Raw genomic sequence first — 24827 nt, 5'->3', positions numbered from 1 at the left:
AGAGTTTCAAGACAGAGGATAGCAGAAGATAACACCAAAAACTAGTGCAAGAGTGAAGATGTGTGGCCATCTTAGCGTGTTGGCTTTTTTTTTTTTTTTTTTTTTTTTTTTTTTTTGATGATCCCTAACCGCGAGTCCTTACGCTGGGCCTGCTTAAGGGAGATGTGTTAATATACCACAGTCCAGGCAGCTGAACCCTTGACCCAACTTTAGTCATCTGGGAGGGATGTCAGCCTACATCAGGTGCAGTTCCAGTGAAGACATTCTAGTATATATGGCCACATTCCTCGCACATAAGAAGGAAAGGATCCATAAGTGATTGGGAGGAGGGGAAAGAGAAGACCAATAAGCAGACAGAGCCATTGTATTGGCGGTCAGGGAAGTGGGTAATGAGAGTGGTTAGCTGCAGCCTGTCTGCTGCAAGTGCTCTTGGATGAAACTTCATGAACTGAATTTGTTTCTAAAGATGTTGTAGCAGGTGGGATGCAAGTCAGTTCTCTGACATGGGATCTAAATTCCATCTCAGATTGGCTACCAAAGGACCTCTCCTCCTACTGTCTAAATCTAGCTGGGCAGAAAGGAACACTAAATGGTTCTGCAAGGAAAAAGGAACCTAGATCTACAGCTCGAACCTGTTCTTCCCCGCATGTAATTCTCAGCTACCTTCTTTCATTCCTTAACCCCCAAAGACTCAAGATAGCACAGATCCCATTCAGAATACAGCTATAGAACCCAGAGCCTTGAACACCTTCCTTGATTCTTTCATGTCTCTCATAATATAAGCATGCATATGACATATTTCCTGCAGTACAATGACAGTTATCACTGTGCTACACGCTATAACCAAAGTCAATTGTTTCTTACCTGGAAATATCTCCTGTGATTCAGTTTCACCAATCCAGGCTGATGGGATGAATCAGCTTAGCTGCTGTCTGGCCAAAGGAAGTTGGGCTTCCCAAATCAGGACGGTGGCCTCCTAAAGTCCTGTAGCTTTTCTGTCCTTAGGATGGTGGTACCCTGCTAAAAAGGGAATGCAAGTCATGTTACTGTGAGAAGCAATTTCCTATTCTCTACTAGTCACAATATATTTTTTAAGGAGAGCAGAGAGTCACAAGATCATAGATTATCAGGCCTGAAGGACATCTAAGAGATAATCTTGTCTAATTCTTTCATTTTATAATTAGGAGGTTGAGGCTCAGAGAAGAAGCAGCCTCACTCGGGGACTCAGCAGTTTGGGAGTCAAATACACATTGGAACATATCTCTGACTCTCTGGCCTTTGACTTATTTTTTAAATGCAGCCACATGGTCAGGTTGACTTCTCCAACACGTGGTCATTGACCTTGAATGGGAAGTCATTTTATTTTTTGTTGAACAGTTTTGAAAAAGGGAGGTGGCACTTTTTCCAGATTGCTGTTTTTGTAGTTTCACCCCTGGGAGCTAAATTAGTAAAACAGCCCACCTCAGGCATGTGATTGGGATGGTTCTCCCTGTTTCTCACTAGAAAAATATTGTTATAAAATGCCATGACCCATGAACACAGTGACACAGTGGGGAGTGAGTGCTGCTCTTCAGTGAGAAGCATATGTGGCCCCAGGTCTCTCTCTCTCTCCCTCTCTCTCCATGTTTCAGAGAAACACAGCAACAGACATGGACTCTTTTTCCATGAGTATTATTTATTGCAGGGTTTTCTTCCTGGCTCCTGTGCATTTGAATGGCCACTCCTTTGTGCAGAAAACCAAACCACAGAAAACAGAGGGGAGCTCTCACGTATTAAGCAAATATCTGTCAGGCATACCATGAGAATTGTATAGATATACTTTCTTATTAATTTGTCCTTAAAAAATCCCGGTGAGATACCGTTAATTCCATTTTTCCAAAGAGGTAGGAAACCAGTCTTTCAAGATGGTTTCTAGGATGATCTGCAGAGTCAAAAAGAGATACAATGCAGAACCAGAAATAAACCCATGCCTCCTAAATCTACTTTTTGCTATCTAAACTGAACTATAGTTTGTTTCTAGGGCAAAACACTAGAGTTGCCTGCTTTTTCCAGTGTTTCAGCTTAAATGTATGAGACAGTTCTTTGGAAGCTGAAATTGTTATAAGGGCATGAAAAATTACTCTTATTAGATTCTCTTTCTGATGGGGGTGGGGGATGGTGGTGGGGCTTGTTGGGGAAGGAGGGGGTCTACAATCCAAGACTTCCTGACAGGCTCCCAGGCCCCTAGAGGCTGGGCTGGTTCTGGCTCTCAGCAGCAGGGCCAGCAGCAAGAGGGCACCTCAGGAAGTCATAATTATCAATGCTCCCTGGCTCAAGGCTTTGTTCCTGTTCTCTGACAACAAGGGACATGCCAGGAGAGATGGGGTGGGGGTGGAGAAAGAGGAAGAAAAAACAGGAAGTGAAGTGGGGGAGGAGGGAAGGAAATGATAGAGAAAACATAGCAACTCTGAAATGTCCTTGGCTTGATGAGAAAGTGATTTCTGAGTGGACTTTAGTGGAACTGGGCCCTGCATTTTGGGAAACCGGATTGTGATGGTAATGGGGCGGGGCAAAGACGTTTATTTCCTCCAAACTCAGGGTTGGGGTCCACAAATTCCATTTCCCACCACTGGGCACAGCCTGGTACAGGGCTGTTTTCCACACACTCAGGTGTAGACACGGAAGGTGGTGAATTTCCAAAGAAGGAATCTGGGGTAAGGCCATGTTCCTCACCTCCTGACTGTGGCTGAGGGGACAGGCGTGTCACAAAAGGATCTGGAAAGTGATCAGGTATCAGGGAGAGCTAGCCCATCCTCACTGCTTTTTTTTTTTCTTTTTTCTCAAATGTCCTCAAAATTGAACCCATTTTCAGAGTGCACGACTGGGACGGATTCACTCAGCTGGGTTCAGCACGAATGCTGCTATCTTCCACCACAAAACCAAGAGGGTCAGTCAGGCGGAACACTGGGTTTCCTCCTGATCATGATTCTAAGGCACCTCCTGCTTGTTTTCCTATCCATTTTGTTCACTCCATTTACTTACTGAGGCTTACAGAAATTCCCCAACTCCAAATGCACATCATAAAGAATGACAGTCACCTGGTAACTTGAACAACCACACACCACATACAGAGATGACCCTAATAATAACTTAATAATCAAATACCACTTCTACTCATGCTAATACTATTCATAGACCCCTGATGGGCACCAGGGGGTAGAGAATGCAGAGCACCGTTATGGGTAAGCCATCACATACCGGTCCCCCCTACTCCAGCAGGTCCCCCATACTGGCTATGCATCTAAGAAGCTAACAAAAAATACAGACACAATCCAGAGTAGCGATCAGGACACTTGTATGGTTAAAAATCTTCTCAGAGGGTTTTAGTGTCACCAACCTGGCTCCGATCCATGGACTAGCATTCAGTTAACATGGACCCCAACTCAGCTCTCACCCTCACCCCACCTTCTCCCAGCTTACAGATGCAACCACAAAGGCTCTCCAAGGGAAGGGGCTCACTCCAGGTCCCACAGCTAATGGCCTCCCAGGGATCTGCCCCACTCCTCCAAACCAAACATAGAACAAAAAGTCAGTATATGTTTGAGAGGACTCCACGCCTTCTGAAGCAATTGCTGATGGTTTACTGTGTGGGTCACCCCAGGGCCAAGTGTCCATTAGGGAGAACAGAGAGCAAGGAGGGGGGAAAGAAACGGAAAACTCTCATCTCTCGTCTCCACAGACTGCACAACCTCACATATCACCAGCAACACCAGCAGGCATTTGCTGCCATCCAAGCAGCCACGCTGGGCCCAGGCTACTTCCACAGTGCTATGCCCCGTGCCTGGCCTGGTGGGGATGCACACAACCCAACACAACCAGGAGTTTGCCCTTCTGTAGCACCTGGCAGCCAGGAAAACGCTTTCCCATATCTTTTCATCTTTGCTCATTTTGAGAGAGGTACAAAGCTGAGGGGTAATCACCCCAGTTTATAAATGGAGAAGCCGAAATCAGAGACAGGAGGTGCCTTATCCAGAGTCTCAAAACAGACCTAGGGCCTGAAATAGGCATCTCCTGTCTTCCAGTCTAGTGACCTTTCCCTGTGTCCTGTCCCTCCCCACCCCATTCAGGGGAGGGCTAGAGAACAGCATCAAATGGCTGCTGCCTTCCCCTTCTAAATGGTTCTGGAAATTGAAAAGCAAGGCAGAGCAACAGAAGGGAAGGCAATATCCACTATGAGAGGCCAAAAGGGCCCCAAAGACCACATCCTCACCCTCCGGGGTGGGCAGTCAAGAGACCCAAAGCCCACAGTGGGGCATGCTTGTGCCCACAGTTTACCAGCAGCAGAGCTTAGATTGAGTCCCTCAATGCTAGCAGCACAGACCAACACTGAAAAACCAGAAGGGGTAGGTGTTTAGATAATAAAAATAGCTAACACTGATCAAGTACTTACTGCGTATTGGGCTTTGTTTAGCACCGTACATATGGTGACTCCCTGAAACCTCATGGCAACCAAACTACGTAGGCATTATTATTGTCCCCTTTTACAGATGAGGTAACTGAGGCACAGAATGATTGAGGCACAGAATGATTAAGTCACTTGTCCATGGGATTTAGCTTTCGAGTGAGAGAGTCAAGGTGTGAATGTAGGCAGTCTGGCTCAAATTCTGCAAAGCCAAATAGTGGAAAGAAAGAGAATAAAGCAAATACACTAGGAACAGACGACACCTTCCTTCAAAAGGAGAGAAGGAAGACAGGAGACTCTCCAGGCAGGAAAGACTGAGAGATGCTGCGCAGGCAGAATTAGGAATTTATTCCCTAGTCCCCTCTGGGTAGCAGCTGACCAATGTCAGCCAACACCAGTAAATGACATCCTAGTCTTCGTGTTTATACAGCAAGACTGTGGGAGGAGCGAGTGGCTGGGCCAGGGAGGGGACAAAGGGAGGGCCTGAGATGGGAGAGTCACCAGGATGGGTGGAGGGGATGATGCTTTGGGAATCTAATTCCTATGTCCCACAGGGATGGAGCAGCTGGGCAGGCTGGCAGGCAATTCCCTTTGCGCATCCCCAGCACCAGCAGGGCACACATGCCCAGGACACCAGGCTTCGGGGATGCCACTGGGTTTCAGCCTCATGAAGCCTGGGAAGCCAGGAAAGACAGGGGTCATCTGTCACCATTTCCCCCATGAAGAGACTAAAGCCAAAAACAGTCACAGCCCTAGAACAATAACAACAACAATAACAACAGTCACCATTTGTTGGCAGGTTATGATTTGTCAGTAAATATGCTAGATGCTGTATATAGATTATGTAAAAACAATAACAACTCTGAGAGGTCCATATGATTATTCTTAATTTAAGAAAAGCTAAGTAATTCTGCAAAGGTCAAAGCTAGCAGGCTATGAGAAAGGATCTGAACCACCATTTATCGGACTGTGAGGCCCCTGATCTCACCTCAAAGCCATGTGTGCTGTGAAATGGTTAAGTGACTTGCCCACAACCGTGCAGCCATGCAGCCAGCTTCTGGGCTGTCAGAGCACATGGGCACAGGCTTTTACGTCCACATACTCCCTACACTACACATCCACACTAAGTGCTGCTAACCACTTTTATATACACAGACAAACCACTGGGGTGACTTAATGGTTTATCATCCAAACCAGGATACCTCTGAGAGTGAAAGGGGGCCCTTTTAATAATATTGCTGGGACAACAGGCAGACACCAGGACTGTCCTAGGCATGTAAGAACAAGCGGTCACCTGAATACAATCCACACTCCCACAGGCTGGTTACTTTTATATCCAGTTGTGTTGGTAGAGAACTCTCCTGGACAATGCCTTGCTTCCCAATCCACACAAATACTTCTTTGCAATAATTCACTCTCCCTGTGTTCACCTGCCTGTCTTCGGAATTCATGGAACTCGTTGGCCTTATAGAGAAACAGACTGATGCCACTTGGTTATAAAGCAGACATGCTATGGTTTGAGAAGGGAGGGTGTCACTAACTGAAACAGTGTATTTTAAGAGACTGGTGGGTTCCTTGTGCCCTGGCAGCCCGGAATCCGAATACCCAGCTGTTCTGATAAGCAGCCAGTCAAGTCCCTTAAGCGCGAGGGCTCTGTGGCTTTCCCATTGAGGACTGCCTGAGGCAAGCAGACGGGAAACCAGCACAGGAGTACAGCTGCCACCAGTACTGGGCTTGCTGGAGAAACTGCAGTCTACTGGGAGGACACAGACCTGGGGTCCTCGGGGGATAGGCACATCTCTCAGACAAGGCCTGGCCTTTTTCTGCTGCCGATCATGCCTGGAGGTGAGCAGCTCTAGCCTGGTGAGAGATCTTCCCCTTTCCCCCTGACTGGGCCTCGTGGGGAAGGAGTTGGCATTTAAAGCTCGTTTTTGTTTTGCTCTTTCCCTAAGAATCTGCCTTCTTAGGAATCTCTGACCAAGAGGAAGGAAGAATCTGCTGTTCTTTTGAAGCCAGAAAATCAGTCTTAACAAACTCTCCCATCAATACAGGTAAAGTGCAGTGCTAATGAGAAAGCAGAGGGAATTTGTCTGTTCTCTGAAGAGACCGTTTCTGGCATATGTTTAATCGTGGAGCATCACAGGGCCTCGAGGCCATGGATTTTCAGAGGCCCCAGAGAAGCCTGCCAGCTCCCAGCAGCCCTAGAAACTGGCAGGGCTCTTGGAGGCACTGATGGGCAGGGCTCTGGGCCCTCATCCTGCGATAACAGGAATAGAGATACTTTTTACCTGTTTTGTGTAGGGGCTTCTACAAGTGATGATTTTTTTTGGTAAACAGATCCTTTTGCCAAATTAGGCCATGTGCACAGGTTGTGGGAGTTAGGGAATGCACTTACCTTCTTATGGGTTACCGTTCACCACACAACAGCTGTGATTATGACTATATGTTATAATGTTATTCTGGGGGACACTTGAGACCTAGAGAAGGAAAGCATCTGTCTGATGCCACCCAGCATACAGCCTTCCCACGGTGGGAAGCCCAGCATGGAAGGAGCCCAGAGACCAGATGATAGTGACTAACTGGTAGTTAGTTACTATCTGTGGCTCAGGCAGTCCTAGACAGTCAGAGGCCAACAAGCCAGTGATGATGGTGATGGGGCAGGAGATATCAACCTTATTCACTGAGCACTGACTGTGTGCCAGGCATGGTCTAGACATCACCTGGATGTTCCATCCAGCCCTCGCCCCACTCTTGCTGGAAAAGGCAGTGCTCCTATTATCCACATCTTACAGATAAGGAGCTGGACAGTCACTCAGAGAGGCTGGGTGACGAACTCTGGGTTAACGGCAAGTAGATAACGAAGCGTGCATTTGGACTCACATCTGAGGGACCCCCTCCTGGGCCCTGACCACTGTACTCTACAGCAAAGGAGAGGACCCAGGCCACCCTCAGAGGTGGCGTATATGAGTCATAGGGTGGGGAAGGCAGTTGCAAGTGGCAAATGGTATCAGAACCAGAACAAGAGCCCAGATCTCTACTCCTGGGCTCACATTAGTTCCATTTCCCATGGCTGTGGTTTAATATCTCTCTGTGGTCTTTGTAACACCTGAATAGCCATTAAGGTGAGTGTACCCATGTTCAGGGCAGGAGAACACCTGCCAAACTGGCTGCAGCATTCAGGAAACTCCACCAAGCTTTTCGATGAGTTCACATCGCACTGCCTGAACACAACCGCTGGGGTGGGTTCCTTCTCCTTGAGACTGCATTTCAGAATGTCAGTTACACCAGGTCTCCTCTGAGTGAGGAAGTGGGAGACACATTAGAAACCCAAGGAGACCAGCTTCCTCTTCTCTGACAGCCCCAAGCAACAACACAATTGGATGCCAGATAAAGGGGCATTTTTACCTCCCCTCTTCCCATCCAGGGCTCCAACTATAGGAGCATCACCATTCGGGAGGGGTAAGGGGCACACCTTAAGCAGGTTGGAGATGTCAGCAGCTGACAGCCTGCCTTGTCTCCATCAGGAAGGCAGCAATAAGACAAAAACCAGCAGTCTGGGCTGTGGAGTCTGAGCCTGACCACCCCCAGGGGATGCAAGCCAGGAGGATGCCTTGACTTAGTCTTGACCTGGGTCTACCCCTAACTTGGCCTTGGCTGGGCTGTGTGACCTTTAGTCAGTCACTATGGTCAGATCCTCAGATACAACACCCGTTAAATGCAGATCATATGGCGATATATACCAGCAAGCCTCTTTGGACTACTTTGAAAACCAAATGAGCTATTACATTTTTGTTCATGTTTTATCTCCACCATTGGGTGGAAAGTTACTTAATAGGAGAGGTCATGTCTCATTCATCTTTACAAATGATTGTAACTAGCCCAGAGCCCTGCACAAATGAGGAGTTGATGGTTGAATTTGTAAAATTCAGCTTCTCTGAGGGCAGTGAACAGCCCAGCGTAGCTGGGGATGAAGGAAAGTGGTGGCAGAGATACAGTGAGTAGAAAAAGAGGCTGTTGTCAGGCTGTGGAGGACTTTACACATACCGATGCTTCTAAATTTCATCTGTAGCTGGATGGTAAGCTGGTATCCCAAAAGCTTTAGTAAGCATTAGTGGAGGATGGTGCTGTGGAAAGAGCCTGGGGTCTCAAGCCCAGAAATCATGAACCTCAGTCTCTGGTGTTTGGAGCTGAGCCTTAGTTGCCTTATCTGCAAAATGAGAATAACAGGTTTATTCCAGGGTCATGAGGGGTGCCTAGCATTTAAAGTGACCAGTGCGGTATTTGGCATCTATTTGAATTTCGGCAAATACTACTGCCCTAAATGAGTCAAGCTGACCTTGACTATCAGATGTAAGGGCATGTTACAGAGGTTCTAGGCCAGCGCTGCCTTGGAGTGAGAAACTAAGCAATGGTACCATGGCCATACTGCAGTGAGGACAATCTAGAGTCTAGAGTCAGTCTGACTAGAGTCATGTGCTGTCCAAGTTTCCAGCAATCCTGGTATGCTCCGGCATATCCTGTGAACACCTACAGCCCTCATGCACCCAAAGGCCACATGGTGTCACATGGCAAACACCCCCTGAGTCCCATAGACCACCTCAAAGCTTCCCGGTGCCCCAGCCTACAGCACTATCTACAAGGGACATTGTCAGGTGGCTTCTGTTGGGTGTTCTGTAGAGACCACTTATGCCCTAAGGCCGGCTAGGAGGCACAGCACTCTGGGCTGAGAAGCAGGAGATCTGGGTTCCAGTTCTACATGGCAAGTGACTTGCCCTGTGCACAGTGGCTGAACAGTCTTGGGACTCTCAATGTGTGGAAGTGCCCTTCAGTGCAGTGTTTCTGTAAGAGCTTAACCTGAGACATACACTGCCATTCGAGAAAGTCATGTTCTTATCAGGCAAACCTCTGCTAAAACTACCCTGACAATGAAGCCCCTTCTGTAGAATGCTCCCGTTCAAACCCAACAGGAATATGCTAAAGTTCAGAGGGTTCCTGGTTTCTAGTTTCCGCCTGACCAATTCCTGTCTGTGCCACCTCCTGTGAGTCATTACACACCGATGAGCCTCAATCTCCTCATGTGAGCCTCAGAGGCAACAATATATCGCTCATACTATTTTCTAGCAAACTGTTTCTTAACACTTCACAGAAAATGCAAATCTCATTTTATTTGGATACTCTGAGGTCGGTCATCCTTCATTTTTGTGGGCAGAGCCAGACACACTTTCACAAAGCAGGCACGGGGGAAAATGAAAAACTTCCATCATTCTTGGGAAGCGGGAGAGAGTCAGAATCCATAGGATGAGGAATGATTGAGAATGTACCCATGACAGCTGGGAGCCGGCTTATCTACGACGCTGGCAAGGGTCGCCCCTGGCCTCAGCAGACAAACACTGGCAATTGCGCTCCAGACAATAGCACAGCTGCTCTTGTTCCTGGGCTCCCTGCTGTGAGGCAAAGCAGGGGTCATATGATCAGTATTCAGCATTGCATTCGTCCCCAAGATGCAAAGGGATTCTGCCTTCCCCAACAGCACAGGGCTACAGGAGGGGGGTGCACACCCCCCATTCCAATCAGGGGAGCAGTGGATAGAAGAATGGATAAGGATAAGATCCCCACAGAAATTGACTACAGGAAAATGCAGTTTCCATGTGAGAACCACCACCTCTAACAAAATCCATATTCCTTAGCTGAGGGTACAAGTTCTTCCATAAACGACTGCATACTAATTAGAGCCATCCTTTATGTAAACTCCCAGCTTAAGCCCAAATGTGATTTACTGCAGCTTTGTACTCTCTTGCCCTGCCCTGCAGCCTAGACTTTCACCCCCTACCCTGTCTACCATCCTTCAAGGCCAGCAGCAGAGTCTTATTTCCTCCATGAAGTGTTCTCTGATACCCACCTAAGACCACAATCCATACTGACCTCTCCCTTTTCTGAACTCTCATAGAACTTTCTGTCTGTGCCACTCAGCATTTAGTGCCTATGAGTTGTCTCATGACTTTTATTTATTTATTTATTCATTTTTGAGATAGGGTCTCATTCTGTCACCGAGGCTGGAATTCAGGGGCATGATCTTGGCTCACTGCAACCTCCACCTTGAATAGTTGGGATTACAGATGGAGGTCACCATCCCTGACTTTTTTCTTTTTTTTTTTTGGTATTTTTTTTGTAGAGAGGGGGTTTCACCATGTTGCCAAGGGCTGGTCTCGAACTATCTGCCAGCCTCAGCCTCCTACGGTGCTGAGATTACAGGCGTGGGTCACCGCACCCAGCTACCTCATCACTTTCTGACGGGACCGTTACACCAATCCCCTAACTGGTTTGATCCTGCTTGGGCTGTGGCCCCGTCCTCTGCAGAAACAACTTTTCAAAACACACATTTGATGATGTGTCATCCCTGCTTAAAACCCTTCAAGTATTTCCTACCACCTTCATGATAAAGTCCAAATGCCCTACCATGCTCCTACCCTTCTCTTGGGAGTATCCACATTCCAGTCACACCAAAGTGTTTCCCAAGGTTATGTAATGAGGTGATATCAAAGGCAGGAAGAGAACCTGGATTGCCTGATAACTAGCTGAGGGTTCTTCCCTCAGTCCCTGGTGCTTCCCAGGCTAACACTGGACCACAGACAGGATGACTAGGAGCACATGACACTGAGTCATGGTCAAGGTGAGAAAGTCAAGACCTACTAAGTCTTTAGGCTTGATGAGCTTACACTGTTGATAGCCAGCCGATCCACCAAGCAACCAAGTGGGCAGTAGGTGTCTGAGACTCAGGCAGAGGTTCATCTGCTCTTTCACCAACAGTGGGAAGGGGATCACTATTTCTCCTTTTGTAGGTGTGGAAAATGAGACTCCCAGTGGTCATAGCTGCTATCAGGACTAAAACACCAGCCACATCCCTTCTCTTATATTCCAGAATGGTAAAATCCAACATCCCCCCACTGTCACCACTTTGATGCCTCCCAACCATCTTACAGTAGACACATCTGATGGTGAGTAACAGCACCTAGTCCCTGCCCAAGAGACCATTCTGTCCAAGACCCCCTTCTGGGGAACTTCATTTCTGCTCTAAGGCCAGAGCTATCCCATGACTTTTCCAACTTCTTCAATGGAAAGACTGTGAAAAGAAACTTTCATTTAACAGAAGCGAGGGAAAACTCCATTCTAACTGCTTTATGTTTATCCAGAGAAGTTATCAAAAACTCTTACCAGGCGACTGCTTTCCCCCTAGGACATCACAGTGATAAGCGCATGTGTCTGGGGGTGGCAGAACAAGGTCCAGAGGAGAGCAAGACTAACATGTGATGAGCAGCACACATGGACCCAGGGGCATTCTGAGCCAGCTGGCACCAGCTCACCAGAGTCAACTGTACAGATCCCTTCCCAACCTCACAATCAGTGAGGCCATGGAAGTAGCTTGAAACCAGCCATGGTGGAAGTATTTACACCATGGAAATTGTCCCATGCTCCCAGCAAGTTTGTTTGGCTTTTGTTTATCCCAGAGAATTTGTTATTAAACATTTAGGAGCACACCACTGAATGGATCCATAAGATGGACACTGGGTTGGGAAGACAAGATTTAAATTGTAGCTAAAGCTCTACCGCTAACTCACTGTTTGACTTGGGCAAGTTTCTTCCTGGTGCCTAAGTTTCCTTAACTGTAAAGGACATAAACAGCACTTTGGTAAATGTAAAACAGGGAGGAGACATTTGGCAATGCCTGCAGACATTTTTGGTTGTCACAACTGAGGTAGATGTGGTGCTACTGGACAGAGATGCTGCTAAGCATCCGACCACACACAGGAACACCCCTCCTCCTCCCTTAACAGAGACCTACTTTGCCCCAGACTCTCTTACTAGTGCCAAGGTTGAGAGATCCTGACGGGGAGATAGTCTCACAGTAGCCCATTGAAATACCTTGAACCCATCAGCATGCAGAAGGAAAATAAAATGAACTGGAATCAGCTTGCAGGAACCCTGGGAGGGCAGTGGTGCAAAACATTGCCACGGATGCTACAGGTTTACAATGCAAGGATGAGGTAGATCTCTTGCCCTAACATGGCACCGGGCACACCATAGGTGCTCGGTAATCATCTGCAGAAAAAGCAAATGTGTCTAGTTGAAATAACAATGTAGCCTCTCTTTAGCAAGCCTGTACTCCAGCGCGTGTGCATCCCCTACAGTGGCACCAGGCAGAAGAATCTGACAAGTGTCTATTCACCTCCTCTCACCTCCTCTGGGAGGGTAGTGAAAAGACACGGTGTGAAGTTCCAGCCCTGGAGACTCAAGTCAGACAAATAATCACTAGCCTGGCATCCAGAGCAGCGACGGTCAGAAGAGCAATTTTATTTAAGTCATTTTCTAATAGGAGTTGAAGCATCTTGAAAAGTGAGGTTTTCAAAGGCTCCTCCGGGGAAGCAATTGTCAAAAACACACAGCAGGCAACCTTGCTTTCGACACATTCAAAGGCACTTTTTAAAGACAATCCTTTTATTCTCTGTACCGCTTGGGATTGAGAATGCATTTAGCACAAACCACCAGAAGCGGAAACAGAGTTGGGTAAGAAACGCGACCGACGTTGTGGCAAGCACAGGGAACTGCAACAGAATCTGATCAGGCTGGCACCACTCAGACACACACAAGGAAAGAGGCAACGCCAGGCAGCATATCTACTGTCCCCTAGCCTCTGGGGCCTGGAGTCAGCAAAAGTCAGGGGTGAGTCGTAACCACAAGCTGTTCCTGGAAGTCCCTTGCAAGACTCTGGATTCTGAGTTCTCACACTGAGAGAGGTAGCTGATTTCTAAACAAGCGATGACAGAACAGAGGACCTCCCTCTGTGTCTCCCTGAAGATGTGAATCTGACCGTAAACTATCTGACTCACAAAGCCCTTTAATTAAAAGCCCAAGGGCCTAGAGCTAATTCGAGATGTGGCAAGACCCAGTAGTTTCTCAAGCACCAGAACTGTGAGCAGATTAATGGGGATAATTTCACCCTTCCTGGTCCATAAATGACAACTCACTCAACTATAAATTAGATGCACTGAATGCCAGAGCTGGAAGCCACCTGGGCAACTCTCTGCCCAGCCCCTTGCTTTGCGGATGAGGAGCCCATGGTCCAGGATAGGAGGCTGACTGCCCCAGACCTGGTCCCCAGCTTCTTACTGACTTTCAGCAAAATGCAGCTTTCTTGGTGTCCAGTGCTGAGTCACCTATCTATTCGGAGAAAATGTTTTTGTTGAGGTCTCTATACTCCCTCTGCAAGGCTTACTCAGAACTCAGGACAAGCTGGTTACAATCCATCTGGGACCTAGGGTCACAGGTTGGAAGTAGGACAACTTCAGGGAAAGAAATTACCCCTGCCTGGGTAATATAGTAAGATCCTATCTCTCCCCTAACCCCTCGCCAAAAAAAAAAAAAAAAAAAAAAAGAAAGAAATACAAAACATTAGCTGGGCATGGTGGCATGTGCCTGTAGTCCCAGTTACGAGGAAGGCTGAGGTGGTAGAATCACCTGAGCCTGGGAAGGTGAGGCTGTGGTGAGCCATGATCATGCCTCTGTACTCCAGCCTGGGTGACAGAGCAAGACCCCATTTCAAACAACAAAAAATAGAAAAGAAATTTCCAAAACCCCCACATACCAGGAGCTGGCTCCTTCCATCACTCCTCTGTCATTCATTCCTCACATCCACATCCCAGGACAGTGGGTCTTCTGATGCCCAGGCTAAGTGAGATAAAGAAATCTGCTTGGCCAAACAACTAATGGATTTCTTTGATGCAATGCTCATCAAACTCTTTTCTTTTTAACTTAAAAGTTGTAACATCTAAAGCAGCAACAAGATGACTTCTAGGAACTGAGTGTTTGTATCCCCCTAAATTCATATGTTGGAGCCTAAATTCCCAATGTAATGGTATTTGGAGGTGAGGGAAGATTCTTTGGGAAGAATCAGGTCATGAGGATGGAGCTTTGTGAATGAGATTAGTGGCCTTCTCCAAAGAGACACAACAGCGATGATGTTTTTCTCTCTTCACCATATGAGGATGCAATGAGGAAACAGCCATCTGCAAGCCAGGAAGCCAGCCCTCACCAGACACTGGATCTGCCCACACCTTGATCTTGGACTTCACAGCCTCCAGAACTTGGACTTTACAGCCTCCAGAACTGTGAGAAATGTATTTCTGTTATTTAAGTACTCTAGTCTGTGTAATCTGTTACAGTATCCTGAACTGACTAAGCCAATGACTTCTTCAGTAATGACAAACTAATTTTACCACATATTATTAATAAACCTCTAATATATTGGATTGCAAACTTGAATTTTTTCCTGCTAATAATGGCTAATACTTATGCATATGATTTATGTACTTTTCATTATACAAAATAATCTCTCATTAACAAAATAGCTTCAAGTAGCATCTACCATTCTCATTTCACTGATGCAGAGACAAAGGTCCAGAGCGCTCAGGTGAAATTTCTGAGATCACACAGCCAGTCAATGGCAGAAGGGTGTCTGATCCTGAACCCTGTGTCCTTCACCAGGGACTGTGTCCACTTAGGGACCAATCAGATGCCACAGACCCTGGAAATCAGTATCTTTCATTAATATGTCTGCTGAGCGTGGTGCTGAGGGCCTGGGTAATAGAGGGTGATGGGTGGGGTGGCAGTAGTGATCTCATCTTGGGGTTTGGAAGGAGTCACACACCTGAATGGCACACAGTTCCCGAAGCCTATCTGTTAGTAAAGGCTTTGAGGTGCATTCAGACAGAGGGGCAGTAAGAAGGAGAAGGAATCTCACTGGAACCCTCCCTGCAGGCTGTCACGGGCTTCCTGGATTTCTTCCACCCCTGGGGATGAAGATTCAGAGAACAAGGTATGGTAGTTCCATCTTGTTTGCTAACAGCCCATAAGCTTCCAGGAAATATAAACACAGGAAATGACAATTAAGTACAGTGTGGCAGTTGCACGGGCTGGTGTGGAAGTATCCGTGGTGGGCACCAGACTCCACCTGTGTGACAGGATCTGGCCGGGAAAAGCTTCCTGGAGGGGCTGGGGCCTAATCAGAGTGCGAATTCCATACACCACTAAGGGAGGCAGTGAGGATGTGAAGTGGGAATAGGGTGTTCAGGCAGAGAGCATGGGCCTTGAAAATGAACAAGTGACAAAGCTCCTCATGGGAGGAACTCTGTGTGAAGGGGTGTGACTAGAGCATAAGAAATTGATGGGATGGAGTGGGAGGGAGGCTTGCATCATGTGTGAGGCAGGGGCTGGGAGGACCAGAGGGCCCAGCAAATCCTTGTAAAGGATTTTGAATGTCGGGGTTTACCTTTTATTATTTCACGGAGATAGGGTGCTATTGTCAGGTTTGTATTTTATACCGTGTGAGTGTGTGGTGTTGTGTGTGTAGATCTAGATCTAGATCTACATAATATCACTCCTCTGGCAGTAGCGCCCTTGGTCAAGTGACTTCACCCCTCCTTCAATTATTTTCTCTCTCAAATGGGAAAAACATGATGGGCCCTCCATATCTCAAAAGTGTGGTAAGAATAAAGTGAGGTAACTAATAAATAATTATTAAAGATTAAGAAATCAACAAACTTATATAAATAATTATACCTGGATTCTCTCAAGGCCACATACAGTAAAGCTCAGAACTTTAAAATATCCACTTGAAAAGAATAAATTGGGAGGGAGAGTGTGAAGCACGGAGCAAAGAAGGCCACTTCCTGCAGCTGTCGCTGTCGCTGTCTGGAAGGCCCTGCCCACCAATGCACTCTGGCAATCGCTCGTCCTCTGCTCCCATGTTCTGGGCTAACTTTCTGATCCATCCAATAGTGGTAAGGAAGCAAAGTACCAAGACCCTCAAACCCACCTTTCTTATTTAGCCAATGAATGTATGTTTCCAATTTTAGAGAAAAGAATGACTTTCACAAAGCTCTTCCTGAATCTTACAGAACAATAAATAGATAGGCAAAGCATATCTGATATTCAAATGAAATGGCAAGGTCTTTGTCTTACACGATGGGCACAGAAATGCCCAGTTGATTCCAGTTTCGCTCTTTCAATCTGTCCTCACCCTGGACGTATCTGACTCCAGCTAAAAGAAGGCAAGACCAGTGGAAGCAGCCTAAGTACCTGCAGTGTGGGGCAGTCTGTGGAGGATAAAAGCCTCTTTCAGGAAGGAATAGTTTCCAACCACTGCACAATTACCTTTATTAGCATAACGTCTCATTGTGCATTTTGCAAAACACTTTCCCATTCCATCTCAGGAAGACTGCAGCGACAGAAATTGTTGCCACTGGGGGGAAGAGCATGTCTGTAAAATTTAAACCATTGGGCATTTGTTCAAGACTCCTGGGAAATGATGTCCCTTGATATATAATTCATAATAGCCTTAAAGCTTGCCCTACTTCTGACACATAGATGATATATTTTGGAGAAGTCAAAGAGGGAGGAGGAAGAAAAATTACTTTCAAATGGCTCTGCTGTTCTTTGCCTTTTGAGTAAAGCCTGACAATATTTTGGACCACTCTTTTCTACCATAAGGGCTCCCCTTTAAGAGCTTTTTATTTTATTTTTTCTCTTTTAAATTGAAGAGGCAGCATATCATCCAGTTTCAGTTTTATCTTCTGTAACACCGGATAAAAGATGAGGCTGAATCCATCTGTTAGCACATACAGGCTGCAAACTGTGTGAACGCAGGCACACCCGAGCGCGTGCGCCTGCATGCACACACACACATATCCTTGCAAAAAGGGGGAAAAATCCACACTTTTAAAAAATTTATCATCAGCAATCCTACCAATGCCGACCAGATAGCAGCACTTTTATCCTTTTATGGGCAGATTCAGGAGGAAGCCAGCCTCGCCCCCACAGAGGCTCTTCCCCCTGCACTGCCATAGGAATTGGGATGCTGGGACTGGCAGCTGGCCAGCCCTTCCCCCACAGTGCTAGGGTTCTAGCCTTCTGAAATCAGTGATGATACCACTGGGGGCCATAGCCTGCCAGCCCCAGCTGGGGGCTGGGAGAACCACAGGGCATTGAGAGGCCTTCCATTCTCTGGCACAATTGGCCAAACGACTAGGCTGTTTTTCTAGGGAAAATGGGCAAGTAGCCTGCCTAGTTTTATGGAGGCACAGTGGAGAGCCCCATCTGGTTGCTTGACCTTTCCTATGGTGCTGCTGGTCGGGTGGCACTGTGTATCGCCCTCTCTAGGCCTCCAGAGCTGCTTTTGCTCAACAGTGACTGGCAATGCTGCATGCAATGGATCAGATCAGGTGCAACAGAAGATCAGAGATTGGAGGCCAGAGATGACCGGGATGCGCCAGCTCTCCACCTTTTTAGGTGGACACGGTGCAGGTAGAGAGTCCTGAAAAATGCACAGGGTTCTTTTGTTTCCTAAACACAGCAACTGTGTTAATCACAGAGTTCCAAAAATAAGCAGCTTCATTTCATTAACGAGGTGAAGCTTGAGCACACATGGGCTTGGAAGAGGATGGGGTGGGGGTGGGGATGACAAGCACGAGGGACAGCCGAGGCCACTGACCTCAAAAGGCTGATGAGTTTCTCAGGGAGGGCCCAGGGCCCCAGATCCAGACCATGTGTCCATCCCTCTGGAGTGCTGAGCCGGTGAACTCTGCTCCTGCAGTGCCTCACATCCGCCCCCTCCTCTGCCCCCACTTCTGCTGCCCTAATTTAGGCCCTTATTATCTTTCTCCTGGACAGTTCTGCACATACAGCCAGACGACTCTTCCCAAAGCAGCACAGCTATTATTGCATCACTCTATGGCTCAAAAACCTTTAATGATTCCTCCATTGACTAAGAAATAAAGCCCAGCCTCTATTTTCTAAGGCCCTCTTCATCGGGTCCCTGGCCCAAATCCTAGCCTCATTCTCCACTCCTCCTTCTCCTCCCTATACCATACCTTCAGTCCAGGGTCCCCTTTCCAGCCTTCCCACCTGCTTGCCCTTACTCCTATACGCCCCTTTTTCTAAAATATTCTTTTCTCCTCCATTTCTTTAATTCTAAATCCTATCCAGCATTCAAGGCCAAATTTAAAGGCCACTTCAGCCATGGACTCAACCTTGACTCCCAGAGAAAATTTCTTTGTCCTCTGAACTCTCATAATTTTACTATCCTTCAATCTCTTTCTTCTGCTGTAACAGATTCTAGACACCTTGCTTTTCTCCTTAGGCTGTAAGACATCTGAGGGTAGAAAAATACCACGTTCAACTCTGCATACTCATTCCATCTAGCACAGTTGCTGATACATGGGAGGTGCTCATCAATGTTGCATAAGCACACAAGTGAGCGTGACTGCAGGATGGCAGACAGAAAAATGTTTTGCAGGAGATGCAGCTACATAAGCAGATCATGCCATGATGGCATGCAAAGGAGGCGGGCTGGGTGGGCTGGGGGTGAGAGCAGAGGACACAATGATCTCCACGATGCTGAAGCCAATGGTCAACTCTGTCTTCGTCGTTATCAAATCCATTAGTAATAATCAATATAATTGAGTTATCATCCCTTTTAGAAAGTCTTTATTTACTTGACCACTAGGAGGTCGAGGTCTCTTAATTTTCCTCCTAGTCAATGTCTGCTCCTTCTCAGTCTTTTTGGTTGCTTCTGTCTCTTTTTCTAAATTCTTGACATTGGCACTTCCCAGGACTTCGCCCTTCAGCCTCTCTACTCTATCAGGACTCACTCCTTTAGTGATCTTGCCTTAGTTTCACACCTTTAAATATCATCTCTATTTTGACAAATACCATATTTATATTTCCAGCTTTGACCTCTCCCTTGCCAGCAATAACCAGCAGTCTACTCAGAAGCTATACTCCGATGCCTAACTCAAACTCAGCGTGGCCCAAAACAGAACTCCTCCTCTTTCCTCCCAATCCTGCTCTACCCACGTTATTTCTCATGCCAGCTAATGACAATTCCATCCTTCCAGTTGCTAGGACAAAAATACTGAGTCATCTGAGCCTCCTCTTTATTTCACGCCCCAAATTCAATCTTTCAGAAAATTCTTTTGTCTTTACCTTGAAAATATATCCGGCATCCCTGCATACCTTCCATACTAGTCCATCAAGAACATGCTGCCACCAGGGTCCCCTGATTCCATCCCTGACACCCTGTGGTTTACTTGCCATAGAGCAGCCAGAGTGATGCCACTACAATGTGAGTCCCACCGGGACCCTCTGCTAGTACATGCTCTCCAGGAGCACCCTTCATCAGACTCAGGGTGGAAGGCCTCGCCTCCCCAGGACCTTGCTGACCTCATCCACAGCTACTCTTCTTCCTTTGTTCTAGCAGGTCCACCACATTGACCTCCTAGCTTGTCCTCAAATTTATCAGCCCCAATGCCCTTTCTCTTTGCCTAGAACACATTTCTCCCAGATATATGTGCGCTCACTCCTTCACCTTTTAATAGTTTTTGTTCAAATGTCATTTTCTCAATGAGAACCATCCTGACTTCCCTTTTCAACTACAATGGCCTTCCCTGCAGTAGCCATAATCTCCTTGGTTCGGCTCCATTTTTCCCACTGACTTTTTGACCTACTAATATACTAGAAGGCAATAAATATTCCTTTATTACCTTACCTTAAAGTTATTATTATTATTTATAATAGTATACTATATATAAAATATAATTGTTACTTAAATAAGATAAATACATTACTTTAGTACTTTTTTCTTAATGTTATTATTACCATAATAAAATACTATTATTATTACTTTAACATTATTAAAGTTATTATTTATTACTTACTTTTTTTCCTTAACTGGTATGTCACATCCTTACTGCCTAGAGCTATGCCTGGCATGAAGTAGGCATTCAATAAATATCTGTCAAATGCCGGAATGAATCACTTTAGTCGTTCATCCTTGAACTGTAGCTTAAACAATGAATGGCATTGAGCCACAGAGAAAGGCAGCTGAAAGGCTCCTGCAGGCTGGCGGAGCTTGAGGAGCCAGGGCCTGGAGATACAGTCTTCTTCAATACTTCAAGATGGGACAGTGTTGCACAAGCCTGCCTAAATTAAAGGACACCACTAGAGAAGCACTGCTGAGCCCAAACCCGCCATGGACAGTTTCAAGAGACTTCGATATGCAGCAATGCTTTTAAAAAAAACTTTTAAGACATATAGTCACGATGTAAATGAAACACACTAAAGTTAGTCAATAATTGTGTACACGTTCCCTCTACAATTTTGTTTGCATTACACATATATTCACACCTTTAAAAATGATTACAAAGACCGTATCCCCAGTTCTATCTGTATTCGCCCACAATTAGACACCCTGCAGGCTTCCAGGGCCAGGCTCACATCAGTGTTGCCCTCTGTTATGTTCCGAGGGCCCACCCAGACATACTGTTTTAAAGCCTTTGTTCAATGAATGAAGAGATGAATGAATGCCTTCTGAGCATCCCCTGCTAGGAGAAGTTCCATGATGCAAGAATATATTCTGAGAAACAGCACTCCACTAGACTTCACCTATGGGCAGAAAATGCATTAACCATCATTAGCCCCAGTGCCAAGCACAGTGCCTGCAGACATTCCTTAAGTATCTGATGACTGAAGATCAAGCTCATCTACCTGCAGGCCTGGGCATAATAAAGGCGACTCCTCAACTCTCTGTGCCAGCATCTCAGGGCTCTTTACCCTGCTGCCAAACCAGAGGTTTGACTTCAAGTCAGTCTGGAACTAGGTACCTCCCCTCTTTGAGCATCAATTTCCTTATATAATAAAACGAAGCTGATATGCACCTTATATAGCTGCTGTGGAGTTTAAACGAGCTCCTATGATGATACAGCTAGTGCAGTATTTGATATGTAATAGACATTTTAAAATGCAGAGCTAGAATTGAATGCCTGGTTTGACCCCAGGTAGAGAGCCGATGTGAGTGAAGTCACACATCCCATTTAGTTGATGTGTCTGTCCCGCCACACAGGGAGGTTAGGACTGAAACTCTTAAGATCAGTCCCTTTGGTGGATGGACTGAGTCATGAAAACTTCAGTGTTTAGTCATACTGGAAGACTGCCCTTGTTATGTTCCAGTCTCAGGTGACCATTTCTCCTCTGGACAGTCCTTGCCATGTCCACCCATGAGCTGGAACCTATCACACTGCTCCACTGGCATCTGTCACACTGTTGTTGGGGCTTAACTACTGTTGTCTGTCAAAGCTTCCTCTAAGCTTGTTTTTTTTCCCAGATGTTTGCAAAGACACTTGTCATTACCAAATTCAGAAGCATGATTGGGGCTTCCGGGCTCTGATTAAGTCAGAAATTAACTGGCTCTAGAAGTAACTTCCTTGGAGGCCACACTTAGATAACCACATGGAAGACGATTCCAGCATCACTGCATATGCCTTCTTCTACCTTTGCGGGAGTCTTTAACGTGCAAGGGGGTCAATTGTTGCTATGGGAAATCAGAAGAAAATAGAGCAGAAAACTAAAGACAGTCCTGACCCACCAACCCCCCACACACAGAGCCACAACCACTCAGTCTTGTAGCAGACAGCAGCTGATTGAATTTACCTCTTAAAGACAAGACTTATTAAGGAAACCGATTATCATCAAAATGAAAAAGTATAAACTTCAGCTTTGATGTTTGTAGAAATCAGGAAAGAAAGCCTTGGGAAAGTGATAGCATTCTTCCATCTGAAAGTCATATTTCAATTGAACTTGCAGATGTTTCAGGGACAATCCGTAGGCGAGCAGAACTGATCCATGAGAATCGACGTTCTTTTCATTTTTTATAGTATAAAGGTATTTTCACAACGATTTCCAAAAGCCACAAATGACATATGTTCAGCATTTGTTAGCCTTCAAATGAATTAACTCACCTATTCTTGGCTTGCATATTTATTCCACATACATTTGCTAAGGTAAGCAGGCAACTATCCTGGGCTAAAACAAGGGTATGGCATTTGGAACCAGAGGTTTGGCTTCAACTTAGTCTGGAACTAGGTACCTCCCCTCTTTGAACATCAGTTTCCTTATATAATAAAAACGAAGCTGATATGTACCTTATATAGCTGCTGTGGAGTTTAAATGAGCTCCTGCAATGACACAGCTAGTGCAGTATCTGATATGTAATAGACATTTTAAAATGCGGAGTTAGAATTGAATGCCTGTGAAGTAAACACCACTGTCTTACACGAGCCACACGTATTCTACCTTCAAGGTGGTCACGTCATTGGAAAAGAAGACGGGATATTTCTACCTATGACTCTAATATAAGGTGGAAAGTGGTAAAAGCTCTATGATGTCACAAAGAAAATGCTTTGGAAGGTGAGACAAACCAGAGATCATTGAGAGCTAGGTATCAGCAAATACTTTCTGGAAGAAAAGACATTTGAAGTAGGAGGATGCTATAGTTTATTTTAAAGGCTAATGGTGGATGATTATTCATTTATACTTTAATACATAGAAAAGTACGATCTGATATGCCTGGTAATTTGTAGGGTGTAAGAAAAGAAAGAGAACACGACAAAGACCCTGTCCCCAGATGCTTTATTATCTAATTGGGAAAAGATCATATGTGTTATACACGCGCGCACTCACACACCCACACAAGTCAGCTGTCCCTGACAGTCTGTGACAAATGCCCAATGAATAATTCAGAAATGAGGAGGCAGAAAAGGATCAGGCAGGCAATGCAGTATGACCAGAACTGCGCAGGCAGGTCCCAGGAGAAAACCAAGTGACTCGACTCTGCTATTTCCCTCTCTGGGCCTCAGTATTCCCACCTATAAGATGGATGGCTTGATTTAAATCAGATTTTTCCAACCATGTAGCAAAGGTACCCTTGTGGTCTAGGGGGACAGTTGGTAGAATCAGGTGTCTAGAATTCCTCCTCCCCCACCAGGCCACTCCCCTGTGGCTATAAGCAGCTTCATCCATTTCTTCTGTGTGCTGAACAAAGAGGACCATTTTCCATGCAGCCATGACATAGCACATTTTGAAAATCCCTAATCAAGATTATCTTAAAGAATGCTGCCTGTTTAGTTGACCTACGAGGCAGAGCTTTTGAAAATGGAGATGACTTGTATAGGCAAAAAAAAGTCTCAGGAATCTAGAGAAGCGACAGGGAAAAATGGGGCTCTGGGACAGGCAAGCTCAGGCCTCCCTGCAAGACCAGAGAAGCCATGTGCAGTGTGGGAGTCTCCTTGTTGCAACTTGACATTTTCTCTAATTGCACTTACATTCATAAAAAATGGTCTTTGTGATGGTTAATTTTATGTATCAACTTGACTGGTGCACAGGGTACCCAGATATTTGGGTAAACATTATTCTGTTTGTTGCTGTGATGGTATCTCTGGAAGAAATTAACATTTAAATCAGTAGAAAGAGTAAAGCGGGTGGCACTCTTTAATATGGATGGGCCTCAACAGATCCCTTGAAGGCCTGACTAGAACAAAAGGTGAATTACAGGGGGGGATTTTCTCTCCTTGCCTCTATGTCTTTAAGCTAGAAGATGAATCTTCTCCTGCATTTGGATTCAGACTTGAACCAGACTTACACCATTAGCTCTCCTTGTTCTCAGCCTTTCTGACTTAGGCTGGAACTATAGGACTCGCTCTCCAGCCTGCCAGATGCAGATCTTGGGACATCTGAGCCCCCATAACCATGTTGGTTAATTACTTAAATAAATCTCTTTATATCTGTAGCCACATCCGTATCTGTGTCTATCTCCTACTGGTTCTGTTTCTCTGAAGAACCCCGGTTAATGCATACCAGGTAACAGGGGATGTGTTAATTTGCTCAGGCAATGAAACCACACCTGGTACAATCTTCCTTCCAAAAAGATTTTTTACAGTCATTAATTGTGTTCATGCAAAATAGGGAGTTGAAATTTAGCTTTCCTGTATCATCTCAGTTGACTTGAAGCAAAGAAATGAACAAGTATATTCAAATACTAGATAATTAACAAATGTCTAAATTTGAAGCAGGTCTGGAGTATGCTCTGAAATCCAAAAGACCTTGTCTAAATTCTGGTTTTGCCATGTGTGAGCCACCTGATTGATTATATGCAAGAATGTAAGCTCCTCTTTCTCATCTGTACCAGTTGCTCTTGCAGAATTATTAAAAAGATTAGACCCAGCCCAGAGCTTAGCACACAATGTGTCCTCAGTAAGTGCTAGTTTCCTTTCTCCTTGATCAAAACCCGTACTACAAGGCCCTGCAGGCCCAGTCTCCCTCTTGACCCTATCACTGCTGTCTTCATTTACTCCTTGCCATATATACTGACCTCTTGTTTTTCTTTGAATTAGTAAAGCACACTCTCATCTTGGGCTCTCCCCACTTTCTTTCTCCTCTGCCTTGTACAATCCACATTTTTCCTTCAGATTCTGACATGGCTCACCCAGCCCCCACAACCCTG

The 24827-nt window shown here is 45.8% G+C and overlaps 1 protein-coding gene across 8 annotated transcripts in view; it reads right to left on the bottom strand.

Moving 5' to 3' along the window:
- The window catches only part of CYRIA (CYFIP related Rac1 interactor A), a 109516-nt gene that overhangs the window by 66708 nt on the left and 17981 nt on the right, over window positions 1–24827 (bottom strand). For 2 of the 8 annotated variants that reach the window (XM_077958322.1, XM_077958318.1), the window contains exons 2-3: window positions 8486–8648; window positions 865–1020 (exon numbers count right to left, since the gene is read on the bottom strand). The gene's annotated coding sequence lies outside the window, so the exon portion shown is untranslated. 8 annotated transcript variants of the gene reach the window in all.

The sequence above is a fragment of the Macaca mulatta genome, chromosome 13, assembly GCF_049350105.2.
Source record: "Macaca mulatta isolate MMU2019108-1 chromosome 13, T2T-MMU8v2.0, whole genome shotgun sequence".
Classification (NCBI taxonomy): Eukaryota; Metazoa; Chordata; class Mammalia; order Primates; family Cercopithecidae; genus Macaca; species Macaca mulatta.
The sequence above is the reverse complement of the archived record's forward strand: the minus strand, read 5'-3'. Positions and strand labels throughout refer to the sequence as shown.